This window comes from Electrona antarctica, assembly GCF_951216825.1.
Source record: "Electrona antarctica genome assembly, chromosome: 18".
Classification (NCBI taxonomy): domain Eukaryota; kingdom Metazoa; phylum Chordata; class Actinopteri; order Myctophiformes; family Myctophidae; genus Electrona; species Electrona antarctica.
The window spans coordinates 3,881,377-3,887,352 of record NC_136799.1 but is presented as its reverse complement, the minus strand read 5'-3'; positions in this window follow the sequence as shown (position 1 = coordinate 3,887,352).

Here is a 5,976-nt window from a genome sequence, read left to right as displayed (position 1 = left end):
AGAGGTTATTTCATTCTGTTTTTGCATTATTTTGACAATGTCATTCTGACTGTGATCATTCTGGCTGTTATCATACAGCACTGGGGCTTGAGAAACAATGTCATTCTGACTGATCATTCTGGCTGTTATCATACAGCACTGGGGCTTGAGAAACAAGCACTGTGGCCTGAGAAACATGCCCTGGCATCGGCTCTGCGAGTGTCTTTGTGCTGATGTAGTAGAAACCCTGGGTAACATTTGAGTGTCATCATAAGCTGGAATTGTTCCTTGAACCTGGGAATAGACAGTTTGTGAATTTGTAATTTGCATGTTGGGTCTTTCTTTGGGCCGGACAACCTGTGGGAGGAGCTGCAGAGTCAGTTACAGTCATATTATCAACCTTTGCAGGATCATAAACAGTTGCATTAGGATTGAGCAGCCTCATGAAGCCACCTTTTCACATCCTCCTCAAATTCACAGTAGTAGTAAGTAGCCTTGCCGAGCCATGAGGACCATAGGGCAGGAGCCTATCTCCTGTTTCTGTAGCGTGAGGCAGCTTGATGTACAAGTACACCCCCTGGACATGACGCTAGTATGTCGCAGGGACTTACCCCCAATCCAACCCTTGATGCCGAGTGTCAAGTAGGGAGGCATTGGGTCCCATTTTTAGAGTCTTTGGTATGACCCGGCCGGGGATTGAACCCCAACCTCCCAGTCTCAGGAGGTTGGGGTCACTCTAACCACAAGGCCACTGAGATGGTCAAATTCACAGTACTTTCTCTTTTTTCGTTCAAACCATTCCTTTTGCTCATTAACCTCCTCCTCAGTCAGAGGCAACCTCAAAAATGCATCATACGCATGGCTCATTTCATCAAAGCATGTTTTCACAGTGTTCATTTCAGATTGCATTTTTGTGACATTCTCAGTAGAATTCATAAGCCCTCTGACTTTATCAATGCACTGGCCAGTGCGTGTGCTTTTTGTCTTCAGTGTTTTGAGACGGTAGTTGTGCACCATTGCTCACAGACTCCATGACATCTGACATATTTGCAATTTCCCCTTTTTAGCACAATAAAGTGCAGTGCAGAATGTAAACTTCAAAGTGCAGCAGCGCTGTTGACAGTTCACAGTAATGTCGGTTCAGGTGCAAAAATAGCAAAGCAATTGCCCAAATTAAATAAAGGCAGTGCAAAAAAGGCGTTTGTGTCACTAATAAAAGTCCGGCAGTGACAAAACATCAATCATAATAACGGACGGCAATGCAGAAAACTTGTCACCAATAAAAGTCAGACAGTGACAAAACATTACAAATAAAACAATGGACGGTAGTGCAGCAAATGTCAGCAACGTGTCACCAATAAAAGGTAGCAGTGAGTGACACACGAAAATAAAATAAAAAAGACTGTGTGCAGGGTGGGTGCAGCCAGGGCATCCTTCCAAAGTGTGACCGTGGTGTAATACCAACTTGTGCCAAACGGGGGCGAGTGACACTTGTGAGTAACTTGTAGCACCTATAAGGCACTATAGCAAAATCTGAACTAGTTATTGTGTAGGTTCGACTGCTGGAGCTATGGGGAGTGCTTAAATGAGACTAAGATACAAGGAGGTTAAATGTTAAATGATTGCCGGCAGTTATATTGAAAAACAATAAACAAACATACAAAATGGAAAACAAAAAAATTGGTACCAACTCTTAAATAGCAATAATTGCTTGGCCACTTTCAATTCTCACAGTTCACTGTCTTTCTATTTTGGGTGCACCCTTCTAACTTGAATCCTCAGTTATCTCCTTTAAACCGTCAACTCAAGTTGTTTCTTTCCAGTTCAATCAAATGATCAAAATAGGACAATAAAATATTCAAATATCCACCCTTTACAATAAGTAATAATTGACCACTCAGTCACTGTTCTCCCAATGATGAACAAGGGAAGGTAAGTATGCAAAATCAGTATACGTGTTATGGTTCAGAGTTCCAGGATAAACCATCCAGGTATGTATCAGTATGTGTCAAAGTTCCATATGGATTCCAAAACTGTAAGTATCAGAGTTCCAATTCCAGGGGAATGTGTGTGCATGCGTGTGCGCGAAGGGGAATTGGGATTACTGCAGCTGAGAGTGGGGGAGTCTGCAGATTACACCTACCACACCGTAGAGTGCAGTAGTCTGTCCAGTGGTCACCAGCGTATGGGGGAACACTCGCTGTCGATCAACCTCTAGATCCTGGTGGGAAGCTCGCCATCTATTGGAATGGTCAACTGGAAAACGATCCAATCCAACAAAAAACCTGACCTGTCATCAGACAGTGTCAGAGAAATCTAATCAGTATCAAAGTATCAACTGTATGTTGTCTAGAAAGTTTTTAACCATGAAATATGCATTACATGAACTTTTTTAAATGAAAACAAATGAAATACTGTATGCAACAATCTGTGCATTTTTAACCTTTGTACATACTTTCTTTCAACATGTATTTTAAACAAAAACATCTTGACATGTCATGAACATCAGTACACACTTGTATAAAGTGCATCATGAAATGGATTACATCCATTTAGTAAACAAACAAACTTATTGTATTACACTAAGTGTTCACTTGCAAAATGCAAAAATAACAACAATATCCCTTCATTGAAAATAAATGAACTGTCTCACCGATTATGTGTGAAACAGGCTGGGCACAAACAATGCAATGGCTGCCCCAGTGAATCCACAATGGTTTCTAGAAATAAACAACACCACTCATCAAAAACCAAAGTAACTTTAACTCATAAGATGTGGTGAGTTACCTTGCTTCGCTGTGGTTTGTACTCATAAAACTCTTCTAGAATCACACTTTTCCTCTCTCTGTTCTGTGCTCTTCTCATGTGCTGTGCACTGCTGTTTGGCTTTTTTTCTGTCTCTAACCTCAACAGCTGAACTGACTCAGTTCAATTGGGCTTGATTAGTGCAGCACTGCAGGTAGAAGATAATCACTGCTTCAACAGGTTGCTGTGTGGCTGGAACAGCATATCAGCCAGGCCTAAACTGACTGCTGATTGGTGGAACCTGTCACTCTGTCTCTGATATTTAGTGATTTTTAGATAGTTTAACAAATATCTGCACCACTCAGTGGTTAGGTTTTAGACAGGGTCACTAAACATAGTAACTTTAGATTTAGTTCTTAGGCAAAAGCACACATATAAGGCAACTGTAGCTTGTCTCTATATGTTAGGGTTATACTGTAATCCACTAAATCATGTGTGTTACATCGGACTGTACCACTGTCGCAGTATTGCTTGCTCTGGGTGGGATCTCTGTCGGTTTTCTGCTCTATAATTATGTAAAGTGTCTTGAGACAACTTTGTTGTGATTTGACACTTTAATAAAAATTGAATTCGATTCAATTGAATTGATGCTGGTATGGTATTATTCCTATATAACCTGCAGATGTAAATGTCACTGAGGGCTGCATGCAGGAAGGCTCTGCATCCAGTGATCTTCTGGGCAGACTTCACCACCCGCTGCATCCAGTGATCTTCTGGGCAGACTTCACCACCCGCTGCATCCAGTGATCTTCTGGGCAGACTTCACCACCCGATGCATCCAGTGATCTTCTGGGCAGACTTCACCACCCGATGCATCCAGTGATCTTCTGGGCAGACTTCACCACCCGCTGCATCCGTGATCTTCTGGGCAGACTTCACCACCCGCTGCATCCAGTGATCTTCTGGGCAGACTTCACCACCCGCTGCATCCAGTGATCTTCTGGGCAGACTTCACCACCCGCTGCATCCAGTGATCTTCTGGGCAGACTTCACCACCCGCTGCATGCAGAGCCTTCCTGTCTGCCTCAGAGCAGCTTCCACGCCACACGGTGATGCAGGATGTTATAGGATCCAGTCTCCACCGCACGGGTGCAGTACTTAGTTTAGACAGTTTTTGGTTTAGACTAGTCATTGGTTAGACCAGTCATTAGTCCTACAATTACAACCTATCTCAAACCCTCACCCTAAACCTAACCTCCCACGGGGCAGCACATCTAAACCTAACCTTAACCCACGTCTAACCAATGACTATAGTCTAAACTAAGTATGCACCCCACACCGCACACACCTTGAGGTGAGGACAGGGGTATACCCAGCCCCGCCCGCTTCAGTCTCCTCAGACAGTACACACGCTGGTGGGCCTTCTTCATTAAGGAGGCCGAGGTGAGCTTCCGTGTCAGGTTGTTGGCACTCCCATGGTATTTGAACCTGGGGACCACCGTACCTCCACAGCATCTCCACCGATGTATGCATGACTGAGGGCACTGCCTGGAATGTTATCCGGCCCTGCAGCCTAGTGGTGCTTGACTCCCTGCAGAGACCTCAGTCACAGTTACACTGGGGAGCAGCTCACCAGCATAGAAGGTGTTGAGAGAGAGCGTTGGGTCAGTCAGGGATGGATCCCCGGGGCATTCAGCATCTCTCTCGCTGTGGTCTGTAATAGTCTGCAATGTAATGTGTCTGGATTGTTTTGAGCATATATAGGATGATGTGTATCCCCTCAGTCAGGTTCCTTATAGCTTCTCTGAGATCAAGTGCATGACCTAAAAGCAGAGTCCTGCACTTTCAAGAGTGAGCGGACCTTATTCACTCGGATCCCCATATAGGTGCCCACAAAGTAGCAGATACTCTTCCTGGGGTCCACTGACTCCACACCAGACATAACAATACATATATAGGCCTATACTGTCTTGCAAACAAAAAAATAAAAAATAAAATGAATAAACATTCAAGACAATAAAAGTTAATTGAATTACAAGTCAGTTAATAAATATTATAATGGGTAATTGATCAAATGTCTTTTAAGGAGTTTCTTAAAACTATAGCAGGACTTCCCCTCCCTCTGCTCTGTTAACATGATGGGTAACCTGTTCAAGTGTCAAATTAAATTGAACTAAACTCTCAGGGCATCTCTGTCTGTCTGTCTGTCTGTCTGTCTGTCTGTCTGTCTGTCTTTCTGTCTGTCTGTCTGTCTGTAGGAGCCTATAGGAGGCGGCGCTGTCCATGGTGCTGAACCATATAGGATGTGTGTGTGTGTGTGTGTGTGTGTGTGTGTGTGTGTGTGTGTGTGTGTGTGTGTGTGTGTGTGTGTGTGTGTGTGTATTAAAACCTTACTGTTGTTTTTTTAATTCAATGGGTTATGCATAAATCATGTCAATTTTATTTTCATGGACAAGTCAACATAATATAAAGCACCGAAACATTTGACCATTAATTGGCGATACAGGAATGTCAAATATTTCATGGAGCCAATTCCATTCAAAGGGCTTTATTGGCATGAGAAAACATATACGTTTACATTAATTGCCAAAGCAAATGTAGCTTATATTTGTGTTCTGTTCTTTGGAGTCAAAGAACCTGCATGTACTGAACAGTGGAGTCACACTTGAGGCCTCAATTGCTCTACCTTCATTGCCACACACACACACACACACACACACACACACACACACACACAATTCCATAGTGCATTACATTCACGATTCATGCACAGAGGAAACCATGCATGCAAGGCACCAACCTGCACATATAGGGAGCAATTAGGGGTTCAGTGTCTTGCTCAAGGACACTTCGACCTTGCTGTTTCTATATATGCGCCGGCATGCATGCGGCCACTCTACCCCTGAACCACCATCCGCCCACGGGCAGATGGAACGATGCAAAATATACGCGTTGTGAACTTGTTGTGAGTTGATTTGGAGAGAGAGTGTGCGCGCAGGTGCACGGACAGCTTGACCGCCCTGATTCATTGCGTCATCAAGGAGGCCATGGCATGTATAAACCAGTGGCTTCCTGCATGCGAGCAGAATCATTTCGTCTCCCAGCTCCATCAGACTAGTTAGTTCAGTCTCCGCTGCATGGTGGAAAACTTCTGGGAACTCACATCAGCGCAGAGAGAGAGAGAGAGAGAGAGAGAGAGAGAGAGAGAGCGGACATATCCAGCCAAGACGGGGCGTCTATAATGTAAGTAGC